The sequence below is a fragment of the Hermetia illucens genome, chromosome 1 (genome assembly GCF_905115235.1).
Source record: "Hermetia illucens chromosome 1, iHerIll2.2.curated.20191125, whole genome shotgun sequence".
Taxonomy (NCBI): Eukaryota; Metazoa; Arthropoda; class Insecta; order Diptera; family Stratiomyidae; genus Hermetia; species Hermetia illucens.
Window position 1 is genome coordinate 141,891,501 of NC_051849.1, and position 17,403 is coordinate 141,908,903.

Genomic DNA, 17,403 nt, shown 5'->3' on the forward strand with positions numbered 1-17,403 from the left:
GTACCGATCATTACCTCATCTGTTCTCCATCGATTTGGAGAAAGTTTGACAAAACTTAAAAATGTGAGACGGTGAAAAGGGAGTGTATCTTGGGCAATCTGTGATGAAGGGGTATTTCAGAGAATCTGATAATTTTATGCTATCAGAACAACATATGATGTCACACAATATCACGTGCTTCATCGAGGTAAAATTTCAGAGGAATTTGAAACCAAAAACGATATCCTTTGGGGTTGAATCTTGTCAACGGCAAGCTTCTCGTTGCTGCCTTCGCCGGAAAACGTGGAGAGGTTCAACAAATGGTTCATCTTTCACAAAACACGACCATGCTGATGATATCTATTTGCTTTCAAAAGAAAAACATATTCGGTGAACCTGTCATATACCCGTGAACGTATTGATGAGAAGACGCCAGTGACAGATTATAGGTGACACATTGAGAAAGGGCGACAACACCATTGTGGGTTGTGGCATGTAACGGAATCCACTATTTCAAGACGATCGGTGGGTGGGTCACCTTAAATCTAAGTAATATGGAATAGGGTAACTTGTCGGAAAATCGTGAGCCGGCGCATAGGTGTGGTTTAATACTATGCTCCATATAGGAGTTTATAACAATCATATATTGATGTTGAACCGTATTGGCTGCTGGGAAATGAATTGCTCATTTCAGGAACATGGATTCCTCGTTTTGGGCCAAATATACCACTTTCAAAAAAGTTATCATAATCGGTTGTGGTAATGGTTACCAGGAACTCTTTCTCTTCAATTTGTCTTAAAAGTGAAACTGAGACCTTTTTTAAGGAAATCGGGGAAGTAGGTAATTGTAAAAAAGTGCTTCCGTCTTGAGTGTAATAATTAGATATTTCCTTGCTTCCTGTAACAGATAATATTGAGTTTAATCAAGTCCCATCTTACGAGAAATATTCAATTTCTCTTTTGTTCATCTAGGTAAACTTTAAATCTCTAAATTTATCTATTTGGTATACAAAGTTTCTATGCACCTGACTTTTCGAGAGGAATGCACTTGACAGTCCAAAATGTTCCCAACTTTATTTTTCAGATAGCTAAGTATCTTAAATTCCTTCTCGTGGAGGTGCTTCGTACATAGATATTAAGATTGTCCGTCCTGACGCCAGCACACTACCTACAACTAGCTTCATCCTGAAAAAAGGACTCTGTCTATATCTCGATGATCATGACTTGACCGAGGGAGACACCTTAAGCCCGTCGAAAATCTGAGCCAAAGTTGCTTACATATACAGTCGGAATTATTTCCGCTCATGATATCGGAACTCAATCCTCAACAGGTAAAAGAAAGTTCGTACTATTTAGCGAAATCTGTTGGGATCTCACTTCCCCCGTGAGATTACAAAGTATGCAAACTTTTTCTAGAATGATTTTTCCTAAACTCTTCAAATTTGTGCAAGCGAGGCGCTTTTAAAATTGAAAGTATCTATTAGAAAAGTTTGGATTAATGTCTATGTTAACCTTTTCGACATTTTAGGTAGACGTTCCAATTGGATATGTACTATCGACCTGATTACGGCACTAAGGGAGGCAAGGTCTTAAGAAAAGCTGCGGCAAAACTGCCTACGTTGGCTTATCCAATGTTTCAGATTCACTTCATTAGAACTTTTGGAATAGTTTTTAGTTGTCCTGAAGGGCAGTCTACTAATTGTCACTGCCTATTCTTCATGAACTTTTGGGAACAAGATCACGGAAATGTGGGGTACAATTGTCTGCCACGAAAGTTGGGCTGAGGCACGTCTCGTTTGAGAGGTTCTCCTTTAAAATGTCTTCTAACACGAGCTGCACTTTAATATTTCAACCCTTACGTCTAGTACCAAAACCTGCATCAGAAGCCATTTCCGCTAAACCCGTGTGTGGTCCCATCGGGGTCACAGCCAAAAATTCGAATCTCGGCTGCCTTCAAATAATGTATTCGATTTTTAGTTCTTCCCTATCGAGCAACTCCTCAGCTCGATTTTTTAAAGGGAATGCATTTGGGCGCTAAATCATATTTTCTGAAATTATTATAATAACTGTGTAGCCATGTCTGGATGACCTTGTTTTATCGGCTGTCACACATTTTTTTTCGTAAGTTAATCAGTACTTAAACTTTGATTCTTTTTGTCCTCCGCCGACTTAAAAACTAAGGAGTCTGGTAGTGTCTGCAGAATGAAGTGGCCTTGAACGCTTAAAAGGTTGTGATGCAAACCCTCAGCACATTTGTTGCGGCAGTAGCAAATGTAATCTTGCAAACAATTCAACACGAAGTTATTGTAAGGGGGAATTGGGACACTGCGAAAGCGAAGTGAAATATCTGGGAGTTATTCTAGACAAGAAACTTCTTTGGAACTAACATGTAGAGGTAAAAATGAAACAGTTTATGGGCTGGCCTCCACATGATGTGATAGTAATGTGGATATATGTTGCTATCATTAGGACAGTGTTCGCTTATGTACCCGTAGAGTGGTGGGTTAAGGTGAAACAAACGAGTTTTGGTTGTAAACTAGCTACACTGCAAAAAACTATGTGTCTGAGCATTACCGGCGCCATGAGCACGATATTCGGCGTAGCTCTATATACATGACTCCTTTTTTTTTATGGATGGAGGTGGAAATCTTAGAAAGACGCTGCTGCGCCAGGTTGCAGCAGTGTGTGGGATTCACACCCACTAAAACCACCCCCACTCTTCCGCCGCTCCCCGCGGGACCACCGTGAAGTATTACTTCGCGGGGGACGCTCTGGTTCGCTATACCAGCTCGTCCATGTCACGTCTCCGTCGCGGCGCCTTCCGAGCTCAATCCAACTCCAGGAGTTTTGTCTGCACCACGGCTACTGCCTCATTTACCGCCATCCAGTTTTCCTCCGACTTCAACATCTCTTCTACCAGGTTGGAGGGCTCGATGTCCGCCCCTAAGATGCTGTTCAACCTGCTTTTCTGCTGCAGAAATCTGGGACAATGGAACATAACGTGCTCCGGGTCCTCGAGTGTAGCACCGCATTCAGGACAGTTGGGAGACTCGTCCAACTCGAAGCGATGCAAGTACTTCCTATAGCCACCGTCTCCCGTAAGGAACTGTGTCAGGTGGTAATTCAATTCTCCGTGCTTTCGGTTGACCCATTTCTCGATACACGGGATCAATGTTTGAGTCCACCTGCCCTTGTCGGATTTATCCCATCGTTGTTGCCACTTGCCACACAACTCTCTCCTGATGGCTTTTCAGAAATCCGCATTCACCTCGGCTGGATTTGCCTTCCGTTTTTCGTAGAGCGAGTGTGCCTCGCTCGCTAGAAGATCTATAGGGATCATTCCTGCGATAACACACACTGCCTCCGTCGACGCCGTCCTAAATGCGCTACACACCCTTAGCGCAATTGGCCGGTATGCCGAACATATCTTCCTCCGGTTGACAGCATGGTTCAACGCTCCCGCCCAGACAGGGGCCGCGTATAGCAGGATCGACCTCACCACTCTCGCGATGAGTAGCCTGCGACTATACTTCGGCCCTCCCACGTTAGGCATTATCCTTGCAAGGGATGAGCTGGTATTTGCTGCCATCTCTCGCGCATAATCCAAGTGTCCCTTGAAACTCAGCTTGGCATCGATCATCATCCCCAGGTATTTGACAACCGATTTTGAGACGACCTCACGATTACCAACCTGGATGGTAACCGCGTTGTTCTTCCTACGGTTGGTAATGAGGACCGCCTCCGTCTTTTCGTCCGCCAGGTCCAGCTTGACCATTCGTAACCATGACTTGATGGTATGAATGGCTTCATTTGCATAAAGCTCCACGTCCTCGGGATGCTTTGCAATTGCAACTACCGCCAAGTCGTCCGCAAAACCAATCAGCGTTGTCTCCTCCGGCACGCGAAGGCCAAGCACTCCGTCGTACATTATGTTCCACAGCAGCGGTCCCAATACAGAACTTTGAGGCACACCTGCTCTCACAATGTACTCCTTCGGCCCGTCGTCCGTCTCGTACCAGAGAAGTCTGTCCGAAAAGTAACTCTCGATGGGCCGAGCCAAGTAGCTAGGAACACCCAGTTTGGCCAAAGCGCCCTTAATCCAGCCCCAGTTGGCTGAGTTAAAAGCATTTTTGAGGTCCAGCGTCACCAGAGCACAGCATTTGCCCATAGCCATTGCATTTCGAGCCAATTCCACGACCTTTGCTACTGGATCGACCGTAGAACGGGCTCGCCGAAACCCATATTGCCGCTCTGAAAGACCACCCGCAATCTCGATGAACGGGAGCAGCCTGTTGTATACATGACTCCTTAGTTTTGTTTATATGTATGTATGCGATCCTAAGGCCGACAACCTGGGTGATTTACAAGTGGTTGAAGGGCGGGTGCATTGCAATCCGTTCGATAGTCAATCTGCATTGAGGGCGTTGTGCAGTCCTTTGATTATTTTAAGGATGTAAAAACCTAGACTCAAACCGTGGAACTATTCTGACTACCCGGGACATTGTGGTCCAGAGAGAAATGAAATCTCGGATGCTTTAGCAAAAAAAGGGTTCAATTTCCCCCATATCAACACCAGAACCGGTAATTGGGGTATCAGTAGTATTGACTAATGCAGCTATTAAAAGCTAGGAATAAGCTTTCTATAATGGCAGGTGGCAGAATCTTGACGCTCCTAAACACATCAAACTTTTCTTCTCAAAACTAAACAAGCGTACTGGAAAGTTTATCCTGTCGAAAAGCAGGAAGGCTTGCAGAGCTATTGTGGTAATTCTAGCTGGTCATAATTCACATTGTTGGCATATGTTCAGAATAGGAATTCTACAAGGTGATACGTGTTCTTCCTGCCATGAGGAAGCGGGATCTATGGAACATTTTCTTTGTGAGTGCTCCGCCTGTATTCTATTAGACGGGGGAATCGAATACAATATGGTCTGAGTGCGCAGAAGCTTTGCCTCTCCCCTACCTCATATAACTCAAGGATGTAAATGAAGTAGCGGTTAGTGTCAAACGGGGGCCCAACCCTGGCGAGAGTAGCTTGGAGTTTTCTCGTAGGTCTGGAATAGAGATATTATTTTAAAACAAGTCGGAAAATCGTAAGCTAGACGCTTCAGATATGAAAGGTTTTGTTTGTTTCTTATGTAAGTATATTTGAGCGCAGAACTATCTCATTTGTTCGTAGTCTGTAATGTATATGCATGTCAAACTGTTCACTTTAATGTGATATTGATGTTTGCAGTAAATTTACACAGAAAAGACAATTTTAAACTACTATAACTTTATTAGAAATAGTAACATTTTGATCAAAATTGGGGGTATCATGCTCCATACTATAATCTATATTTTTGTAACTCTAAGATAAATGTAAGGCGAGTTTCTAGTCAATTTCTCCAAATATACCATTAATAACTTAATTTGAGGGCATATCGATATAGGCAGTATTTTGAGGCCTGCAGCGACGTGTAGAGGCAGCTGCATGATTTCAGATTTTCAGATCTTTGTGTTGGGTAGTTTCTGAGACTGGGTCTGTTAAAGAAATCATCATGGACCTCCTGCACTGCCCGCCATTCCAACAAATGTCAAAACTAAGACTGTCGTTGAAAACTAGTAATCGAAACCTCTCATTTGATACCCAACTTGACTATATTCCGTGAAAGATTTTACACCCCTCTTCTGCATGCGTTAAGCCCCCCTCCCCCCTTTATTTTAACGTAGAAAAATTTCTCACCAAATTTCGTGACAATCGATATAGCCGCTTCTGAGAAAAGTGTGTGTGACAGACAGACATTGAACCCATTTTATTAAGGTTTCGTTTTGCAAACAAAACCTTCACAATGGATAATACGAAGGACCGCAAAATTTTCACGATTATAACTACAAGGTCTTTATGGTTAGACGAAGATGTTGCTGAAAACGCTTTGATCACGTTCGAAATAAAGACGTCACTGCTTGAAAAGATTGGCATGAACATCAAGTCGCTGGGGAACAATCCAAATGCCTAAGTATAATAAAATCATTGGCATGAAACGCTAGATAGTGATATATGTTGAGAGCGTCTCGGCTCCCCCTGGATCAAGCTTATGACTGAGAAAAGTAGCGAATTTGATCTAGACCAGTTCGAATGGGACCAAGGCTAAAAGAGAAGCAGAAGAAGGACTGTATACTCTATGCATAGCAGATGTACATTAGACACTCCATTGCTTAGTTGTGGCGGTTTATTTTTGCTTACTTCATTGTCTTTCCAATTCATAGTGCCGTATTTCGAAATATTCGTGTCTCCTTACTATTCACACATATATTGCAGAAAATGAACCCCCTGATAAGTTTCTCAAAACTAATCAGTCAGCACTTAAATTACTTACTGGCAACAACAAAAGATTTCCGAGGAGTATCTGTCTAAAACGATGTCATTGGAAACTTTCCAAGGTGGTCGACGAAAAGAACTCTCGAACCAATTTTGTTGGTTTTGAATGTTATCAGGATCTTTTCAGTGAACGAATTAATTACTTTTTTCAAATAATTGACCACTAATCATCAAATTTTGATGATATTTACCATATTTATTCGGACCATAATTAATATGCAGTTCGGTCACTTTGAAATCACCTCAAACTCAGAATGATTTGCCGCATTCCGTACACCAATTCTGATTGAAACTTCAAATACATGTTCATGGCTACAATAGTGTCGCAGTCGTCATCTCAATAATCTCGCAAAATATTTGTAGGTTCTCTTTCATCACCGTGGTCCCGCTAATTGCCTGCGATAACCAGTCCATTGTTGGCAATTATAAGCGTTAAAAGATAACACACGTCATTCCAAGATCATGTTTGGGGGCACATACGAGTATTTGAGTGGGTTTTCAAGTTGCGGATCCTATGACGCTGTTTCAAGATATCGATTAGATTAGTGTCTTTTCAGAATTTGTGTAAACATCATCTCGTTGTAAAGAGGAGCTACCGCAGTTGTCGTTGGAAGTTGTGTCTTTTGAAGCTGGTTGAAGGAGAAAGTGAAAACTTTTGCTGAATACTAGTAAGTATTCGGATAGATAACTATGAATCGCATATCTACTATATATCTACTGATTGGCAATGTTGAAGAAACCTAATGGAACCTTAAATGATATCGTGAGCTCCTGTAGCTTTTGAAAAATTGGTTCGGTTATTCTGACAAATCCTCAAAGGCCTAAAGTTCCAGTTCGAGTGGCGAATAGAATGTTTGGAGTCCCATTTACCAACTTTTTTCGAATGCAGAAATTGCGAAGATAGGATTACGCTTCCTCCGATGAAAGTATCAGCAGCCATAACTAGTAGAGACGAACAAACTCCTGCAACACCTCGGGGATTACAATAGAGCTTCTTCTTTTTCTTCAGCCTTTGTCCCGTTCACAAGCGGGGTCGGCTCGTCGTGATCGGCTTCGCCATTTGGGATTACAATAGAGCAATGTCTATGATTCGTTGATTTTGAAATTCAGTCGTTGGAATTTGGCCCATGTACTATCTTCGCATAGGTTACATTTATGTTAGTACTTTGTGCGCAGAAAATAGGGGATTCGCAGTTTGGTTAATGGCATCCTCTTCCTCGTTATCATAGAGCCCATACAATTAAATGGACTTTGTCCTCTTTGTAAAGCAGGTCATTATTATGTTGTATTTCTTTGTTGAATCTGCTCTGTGCTTCTAAAATTATGTGTCCTTGCCACTGCATTTTCAGCAAATGGAAGGCTGCGAATCATTGATAATTTCAGTAAACTTTTGCTTGTATAGATTAATTTCATTACAGCTCCCTATCAAGTTTAGCTTTGATGATTCTGAGTTATCTCTCCTCTCTGCGATATTGGTGTAATGGCTTACATTGTTCACTCATAGCACGTGGATCGTAAGTGTACGTAGAACTGAAGTCGAGTTTTCTTTCTGAGGTGTATTTGCCATTTCCTTCCGTCAGTTCCATTTCCATTGAGTACTCAGCTATTTGAAATGATTAAACCTTTTAAATTATATCCAAAGGATTTTTTGTCAGTGCGTAGAATACTTTCTACTCCTATCATAATTTTTGCATATATTTGTAGTTTTATTAATGCTGAGAAAGCTTAGCAGGAGTCATGAAATAATCATCAATATCAACGGCGCATCAACCGGTATCCGGTCTACGCCTACCTCAATATGAAACTCTAGATAACCTGGTTTTGCGTCACCAATTCGATATTCGTAGAAGCTCTCTGGTGTCCTGGCTTACGCCATCTCTCCATCTGGGGCAGGGTCTGCCACCATCCGGGTTGGATTATCCTCACCCATACTGGTCACTTACCCGCGCATCACAACTTATCGAACTCTGGCGGCTATGGTATCGCTCATAGATTTCGTCGTTAAATAGGCAGCGCAGTCGTCCATTCTCTTATAGGGTGCCAAAAAATCGTCGAAGGATTCTTCTCTCGAAAAGCGAAAAGTTAACATTTTTTTGTTAAGAAGTCAAGTCTTCGAGGAATAGATGAGGACAAGCAAGACCATCGTTTTGTACAGTAAACGCGTTCGCGTTCGCGTTCGAGCGGAACAGTGTTTGTAAGCCGAAACAAAAACCGTGCGCGGATTTCATGGCCGAAGCTGTTATAGGTTGTGATTTTCGACCCTAGGAGAAATTATCAACAGTTTCAAAGTTGCATTCTCCTATCTTTATCATTCTCAGTTGACCAGTGCCATTTGTTGTTGTTCCTTTGGTTTTTGATGCTGACATTTCGCCTTGGTTTCATTAATGTGCAGCCTGAGGTTTCGTCAGAAGACCATCCTGAGTTGCCGGAGACGACCAGGATGGGAGAACTACTCCAAAACCTAAGAAGATGGCAAAATTGACCATGAAGGTACGTCTGCAAATATTGAAGGTGAATCGAAATCTCCGTCGACATGTGCTTTCATGCCTTTGTCCTTGCCAGGCTCCGTTAATGGGAGCGGGGCGGTGGGGGTCCTTTGAATACTCCTCCTACGATACGTTTTTTTTATTTTTAACTTTCAGTTTTAGCTTGAGAATTGATCTTCCGGCACGCTCGCGTTAATCCTCATATTTATGAATTTTCAGGATCCAGTGCGACCTAAGCCTCGATTAAAAAGGGACGTAAATTTTTGCGCGATGACACATGAGGGATCAAAGTGTTCTCGTAGGCTTCCTTTTTCTGCCTGTTTTTAAACATTTTCCTTTTCCCATGCTGCCCCGAAATAACTCTTCTCTGTCGAAGTACCACGTCTTCTCGATGATGAGTCCGAACACGTGTGGCTCATGATATTTGTTAAGTACTCCCATCTGTTGTTTGTTTGAAATTTTGTTGTAGCTTGAATGGTAGCGGTTTCTAGAATATCTCTCACAGCGAGCTGGGCGGGGTTATCGCTCTATAGAATGTGACATGCCTTGCATCTTTACCTTCCTTCATGATCATCGTTATTTACGACAATTCACCACATTTGCTAAAGTAACCAAGACGTACGATACCATTAAATGAGCGTGTAAGTTGAATGCCGGTAAATTCTGTTGGTTCTGTAATTATTTCGACTTCGACGTTTTGAAACGAACAAGTTGGAATGCACCTTGGAAAATCGAAAATCGAAAATCTTCCTTCGTTAGCTCTGGGTGTAGCTGAAAAACGTCTCTTAAATGTACAGATTGTGCCCTTCTCGTTACCGCGGATTTGTGACTTGAGTAGGATCAGTCTACTTAATTTATTCACCGTTATCCAAAGGACATGATTTCTGGTTGGAAACTTTCAACAAATCAGGTTTCTCCTTTTCAATATTTTTGCAGCTCTTTTCTTCCTTAAAAGCTCGATGACCTTAAACGGTTAGAGTCATACTGGAGCTGGAGCTGATTCACCACGTCAAAATTTACATATAACACGAGTTCACATAGCTTTATTCTTCTCAAATATTCTCAATTCACAAGAGTACAATCTAGTGTAGAAATCAATAAAGTTAGTTTATTGCATTGTAAGTCGTTACGTACATACCTTCAGTTTGAAAGAAACTCCATACTCAACTCTCTTTAGCACCGGCTCAGCAATCCTTCATAGAACTGTCACAATCTGGCGATATCCCAGCATTTGCATTCACATGCATTCACATTATGTTTTAGCCAGAAATGAGTACATTTAATAATATCCAGCATGATTGGATTTATGTGAAAACAACAACAAAGGTTAATGATCATTATTGGAATATTAGAAAATTGCTCTATGTAAATCAAAACAATTTAAATGGATGTTTTGAGTGAAATTAAAAAGTGAGAAAGAGAAAAAGTGATCATTTTTAGATTAATATTTTAAAACAAGTGAATGTCGCGATAGGAAAATGAAAGGAGTGTAATGGAGAAGTTATGAGGTACTAAAACGTGAAAAGGAAAAATGTTGCATATTAGCAGGTAAATTTTCTCGTCAGTTTGTCACAGGACAAATGGAACGAACTGGTGCGCATGCTGCGGACAATGCACGCTGCTGCATAGAAACCGTCCCGTGATCATCTGTACCTGATTTGGTTGACAGAATAAGAAAAGCTTAAAATAATAAATTATTTTTATCTGAGAAGCTTTGTTCCTTCCACAGTTCCACTAGTTGCGTCAGATCCGCCTACCTTGTTTTTCTCTCAAATTTAGAAACTCAGTTACTTCAATATTATGTTCTTTGTGTGCTGTTATGTAGGGGACACGCGCGGAAATACTACTGTTACGTAAAACTGGAAAGCCCCAACACCTGTTCCCAGATGCCCGGTAACGTGTTGCTTACTAAGAAAGAACAACGACTCCCATGTGCCATTCAAAACAAAATCCAGTATTCCAGGATGGTCGGTAATTTTGGTGACCTAGAAATGCATGATGCAACAGGGGGGGGGGGGGGGGTGTCTTAGCTTCTCTCGAAGGAAATCAGCAACAGTGACGCGTGGGTGTATTTGACATGTTTCGCGAATGCAGGGGTCAATGCCGGGTATATTATTATTTATTGAATATTCTATAGCTATTATCGATGGATGGAAATATTTTCTCATCGAAATTGATGAATATTTTTCAGGTTGGAAAGGAAAACTGCTCAAAATATATTGCTTGAGGTAGTAGATAAGTGAGATGATGAACAAAATGTAAGATGTTTTGTGTGTTTGTTGTCCGTGGTTAAATCACAGAGATCCTCATGCCTACTGTCCACGCCATTCAAAATATTTGATATTAAAGTCATTTATCAGAAGCATGTGGCATTTTCCTCATAGCTACCACTCAATACCTCATAACTAGTTTTAATGGTTTATTTACACCTGGCCTATGATTTGAAGCGCTCGCAACAGGTTTGTGAATAAGACGTCCACAAAAAGTCGCATACATTATGCGGTCTTCATTGGAATTTTTCACACACTCGTGGAATTATTGACTTTTTGTGGAATTTTATTTTAATTTCTACAAATGATTTATCATCACTTTACCGGCTTGCGAGATATTGACAGCTTTTTTGGAGAAGAGGCTGTTTTTTTTTGTAAAAAGTGGTGTATTTGAAAAAGTTTTCAAAGAAGAAGAAACCTTAATTTTTCAAATCTGTAGACGGAAACGTAGTTGTCAAGTGATTTCCTGCATTTTAATGCTTTGCATATTTAGAATAGTAATTCCAGCGCGTGGTTTTCCTTGTTTTTCATTAGCTCTTGAGTTTGGTAGTAGCAATAAGCTAAAAAATCTGTACTTAATGAAACTGAAAATAACTATTCGCCGAGGCACCTTAATGAAGGCATATACAAGAGAAAACCCTGGGATTATCAGTTATTTTGTATCTCTTGATCTTGATTGACATATATTAACTCTAAATACCAGAAGATCAATAAACTAAGTACTTTTGTCCACATACAGGACGGTAACAAGCACTGGGGTCCAAAAATTGTTAAAGTAGTCCGAACATAATTAGTACGGTTCGCATCAAGTGAATGGGGGGTTGAGGACTACTCATTCCTAACAACAAAGCTGAAACCAAAATGGTTTGCTTAAGATTGGCACTGTTGGCTATGTGATTGAACAATGTACTCAACTGAGCAATAACTCTGTTGAAGTGGGGACTATCGAAAGTAGTTTCTGGTTTTCGCGATACAAATGTGTGGTTAAGTCTGGGGCAGATCTGGAAGCTTCATATGAGTCGATAACAACTGCCATATAGTAAACATACTATATATGTGCTTGTCTATATCTCTTTTTACATTTTATGAAGTATATACACAACCAGCTCAACTACTTGTTTATTCGCTTACACCACGCATCGTCGCAACCTGGATGAAGGTCACTCCACAACTGGTGCCCTTTCTAGTTGACGCATTAACGTATGTCTTTAATCGAAAATCTAATGATAGTGTCGTTTTCGATGTCGCATTCTATTGCTACGAGTGTTAGCTACTAAAGACAATGAACGACGCCTCGCCATGACCAAGATGGAAATGCTTTCTTAGATCAGTGGTGTTACATGTTATGATCACATCTGAAATGAGAACATTGGCGATCCAAATGAAATTGCACCAATTGCCTGCGATAGGCATCTTCGGCGGTATGATCATGTAATTCACGCCGACGTGAGCTTACAATCTATAATTGGTCTGAACATAGCAGTCGACATGAAACGACCAAAAGACCGGTCCAAACAACGATGGGTTGATATATTAGATGGTGATTTGAGAGCCTCTCAACTCCACCCGGATGAAACCTATTATCGAAAAATTCAATGAATAAAATTCAGGCGAGCCGATCCCGCAGAACATTTGCAAATCTTCGGGATTGTAAATATGGTAAGGCCAGGAAGGCTAGACGGTATTCTAAACAGTGTAAAGTGAGATTTTTTTTGGAATACAAAGAGCAAATGGACTTCCTTTGAACTAAGGATTGCAAGGCAATTGTGATAAGGAAACAATAGTACGTTACAGAATATTATGGACGAAGGAATTATAAAGGAAGACCAAAAGGTGACATCTGGATGTTAATGAATTGATAAATGGTACAAAATATAAAGCCATAGATTTTGGAGGCTCAGCTGGTAATGCCCTCGCAATGCATCTTAAGTAGAAAATAAGTAGTTCCTTATTATTGTAGTGCTTATACTTAATAGTTGGCGAGGTAAGGTAAGAAGGTACTAACAGCGAAGTTCTCAATGAATAACGTAACATATGAGATTAAGTGCCAACTTGTTCCTGATGCATCGTTGAAGCAGTTTGATTGAAACTTATTTTTTTATTTGGGCTGGATAATCCGTATATCGACGGCAAGGACAGTTGAATAAAGAAGAGAAATTATTGTTGAAAAGTCAGAATAAGAAATCTATTGAGGAAGATCTCGTCACTGAGTTGTGGTCCCGAGCTCATTAGGGTCGTTCGTAAGAAATTCTGTTTCTCAAATTTAAGCGCAAACAATTCTACATACACCGAATTAGCTATTGTGTGAGCAGCTTTTGGGTAGCTTCCAGAATCTGAGAAAATTAAAGAGAAAGTTGATTGTTGATGTACTGGTGGAGAGTACTGGTGAATTCATAATGTCAGAATTCATATCTCCGTAGAAGTTGAATGATTAATATAGGTCCAAATTAAATTCTATAGTGTGGCTCTTATTTTCGTACACATAGATGTACAATCTTTTGTAGCGACAAACAGACTTTCTGTACGCTCTGTGTGCTAGCCAGGCTCTGCAATATGGGAAAGTTCCTTTGGATAATTCAATTCCTCTTAGGTTATGTACGAAAGCCCATGTGTCTAGTTCATAGTGGTCTAGTGCATTTTGTTATCGGCTCAGAGATTCCAAACATATTAACGATAGACAAGCCTTTGAAAATTCTGCCAGAGATTAGTTGTTGTTTCAGAGCTTTCGAATTTTTCCACTGTGGATATGGTCCTTAACACTTTGTATGTATCCTGTTCATCTCTTCTTGAAGTATAGGGAGTCCACATGGTAATATTTTTTTCGTGGGATTATGGCATCGGAAAACCAGTTATAGTTTTGTTGATTTAAAAACTCGTTTTCTAGGGCAAGTAAATCGGGAAACCGGAAGCTGGACGTTTCAGATATGAAAGGTTTGTGTATCACTTTTATAAAGACATTTGAGTGTACATTTGTCCCATTATTATTTAACACGTAATATATGCATTTATTATGTGAGAATATCCACTCTCGGCTGATATTGACATTCAAAGTCTTAAATTTGCAAAGAAGTGACAATGTTGACCTGTTATAACTTTGTTAGTAATAGTGCGATTTCCACCAAACTTGGTAGGATCATGCTCTATATTATAGCCTACATAGCCTAGGCACCTTTGGAGTTTTCTCATATTTTTCGGTTGAATAGTTTCTGAGAATGGGTACGTGTGAAGAAATGATCACTTTCGACCCCTCGCATTCCTCACCTCCTAAGAAATATAAAAATTGTTTTACACAAAACCTTAAAAAGCCTAAATTGCTAGTCAAACAGTCTATTTTAAATTTTTCCTCATTATTTACTACTTTTACCATTTTGTATTGCCTCCCTTGAGTATTTACTATTATTTTGTCTTGCCTCTTTTGAGTATCAAAACTCATTGTCAGATCAGCGCATCTTATGCAGAGATTCAGCCATTCCGCTGAAGAGCCGCAAATGCTGGTCGATATTTTTTTTTAAGAATAGCAAGTCATTAAGGTATACCGCAACGTCAATGACCTCCCTGCTGACTGTTGGGTCTTTGGACGCTTTCGCCGGCTTTCACCCTTTCCCCCCCATTCGGCTGATGCTGATCTTGACTCGTTTTCACTGTAATGATCCATTGTTATCTACCCACGCAATGCTACTCATGAATATTTTTCGGCTCTTTTTCAACTTCCAAGCTGGTTCCAAGCAGCCAATGTCTCCAGCATGAACTCCCAATATTTTCGGGTATTAAACGCCGGTCAGCTATAATAATCTGGAGCAATTAAATACAGAGTGCGGCAGCATAACTTCCTTTTTTCAAAACTCAATAAAAACTATTGTATGCATCGGAAAATATTTATTTATTTTTTATAATGTAGGTATATGTCTAAAGTTTTTATTTACATTGTCTTGAAGATCAAATCTGTTAGGTGACGTCCCCCATTCTCCATACATTGCGTAAACCGATTTCTGGCGTTTGTTATGACTCTTGTTAGCATAGCAGGTGTTATGTTGGCAATTTCTTCTTGGATGTTGGTCTTCAAATCTTGTAGGGTTCTTGGACGGTTCACATAAACACGGGATTTCAAAAAACCCCATAGAAAAAAATCACAAGGGGACAGATCGGGAGAGCATGCTGGCCATTCCAAATCGCCTCTAATTGAGATAAGGCTCTCTGGAAAGTGTTCCCTCAAAACAGCCATCGATGCTCTTGAAGTGTGTGTTGTTGCACCGTCTTGTTGGAACCAAGTGTCCCCCAAATCCAAATTTTCTAGCCGTGGGAAAAAAAATTCTGTAGCATGTTTACATACCGGTCCGAATTCACTGTCACTGTAACCTCATTTTCCTCAAAAAACCAGGAACCAATAATTCCAGCTGAGAAAATTGCACACCACACTGTGATGTTGGGTGAATGCAAAGGCTTTTGATGCAATTCTCGAGGGTTGGTGTCAGCCCAGTAGCGCATGTTTTGTTTGTTAACCGACCCACGCAAATGAAAATAGGCTTCATCGGTAAAAAAAACAATAGCACCCTCGGGAACGACATCAAGAAGAAGCTCACACGCGTTCAACCGAGAATTGAAGTCACGTTCTGAAAGTTCCTGCACTATCGCCATCTTATAGGGATGAAGAATTCACGAAGAATTCTTCTCACAGAACGATTGGATAGTCCAAGGGCAGATGCGTGTTTGCACGCAGAACGCCGTGGCGATCACAACATTGACGCTCTAACTGCTTCAATGTTCTCAGCTGATCTAATGGGCCGAGGGACTCCAGTTCTTCCTTTTGTCGCACTTGCAGTTTGTCTGAATGTAGTGACCCATGTAACAATTGATTTGCGGTCTGGGACGGGAGCCAACGGGGTTAAACTAAAACGATTCCGAAATGCACGCTGTGTTGTAATAACCGAACATCCGCTTGAAAAGTAAACCTCAACGGCAAAGGCACGCTCCTCACTATTCCAACGCATGATGGCGACTGAACCGTGCCGGGACAAAACTTTACAGTATCCCCTCTTGAACGAGACCACTAGCGCTCCGCTATGACATCAACTAACTGAGTGGCGCGCATTTTAAAAAAGGAAGTTATGCTGCCGCACCCTGTATACCGTGCTCCACATTCTTGCCCAGGTTACCACATCTTAGGCAGTATGGTGACTCGCCTTGAACAAAACAATGTAGATAACCACTATAACTTCTATTCCAACTTAAGAATTGTATAAGCTCGTAATTTAATTCGTCGTGCCTTTTTCCAATCCATTTTCAAATGTCCGGAATGATGGGTTATAATCAACGACCAGTTTGCGACTGGTTCCACATCTTTTGCCATTCTACGATCGACTCCCACCGAGTCAGCTATCCTCGAAATACGCTCGAAATGTCGGTCATTATTCCTAAGTACTGCCTCCACCAAGTATAGGAGAAACAGTCCGTGTAATTCATCGGCTTAAAAATCATAAGTCGCCAGGAGCCGATGGAATTACAGCCGAATTGGTTAAATATGGAGGCGACCAATTACACCAAGTGGTTCATCAACTTGTGCCCAAGGTGTGAGACAGCGAATCAATGTCTGGTGACTGGCAAAGAGGCATTATCTGTCTCATACATAAAAAGAGAAATATCACACAGTGCAGCAATCATCCATCACCCATACGCCCCATACGCGCAGAGCATCATTGGAACATACCAAAGAGGCTTCACTGCAGACAGCTCAGATTTTCTGTCTGTAACAAGCGACGGAAAAACTGTTGGAATATGGACATCAGGTGCATTTATTCATCCACTTTAAATCCGCCTATGATAACACAGCCAGGGTAAAATTGTACACGGCCATGAGAGAATTCGGTATCCCGATGAAATTGGTAAGACTGACTAGACTGACCCCAACTAATGCGCGAGGCCAGATAAAAGCAGCAGTATCACTCAAAAGACCATACGACATCAACAGCGGTCGATGACAAGGGGGATGCCCTATCATGCAACCTCTTTAACCTGGCCCTGGAGATATGCAAGGGGTACGAACCTCTTTAAGTCAACCCAACTACTGGCCTTTGCTGACGATATCGACATCATGGGAAGAACCACCCGAGACGTACAAACTGCCTTTATCCAGATCGCATTGGTCAAACGGGAAGAATAAAAATAGGAGACTACAACTTTGAGATCGTTGATAATGTCGCCTATCTAGGGTCGAAAATCACAACCGATAACAGCTACCATGACAAAATTCGCGCACGGTTGTTGTCAGCCAACAGAGCCTATTTCAGCTTACAAAAACTGTTCCGCCCGA

At 41.1% G+C, this 17,403-nt stretch overlaps 1 protein-coding gene across 5 annotated transcripts in view; it reads left to right on the plus strand.

The window, feature by feature from the left end:
* The window catches only part of LOC119646684 (dual 3',5'-cyclic-AMP and -GMP phosphodiesterase 11-like), a 506,073-nt gene that overhangs the window by 165,337 nt on the left and 323,333 nt on the right, over positions 1 to 17,403 (plus strand). The window contains exon 1 of one of the 5 annotated variants that reach the window (XM_038047245.1): positions 6,990 to 7,008. The exons of the other annotated variants lie outside the window; for them this stretch is intronic. The gene's annotated coding sequence lies outside the window, so the exon portion shown is untranslated. Of the gene's footprint in view, positions 1 to 6,989; positions 7,009 to 17,403 lie in introns of those variants that run through there. 5 annotated transcript variants of the gene reach the window in all.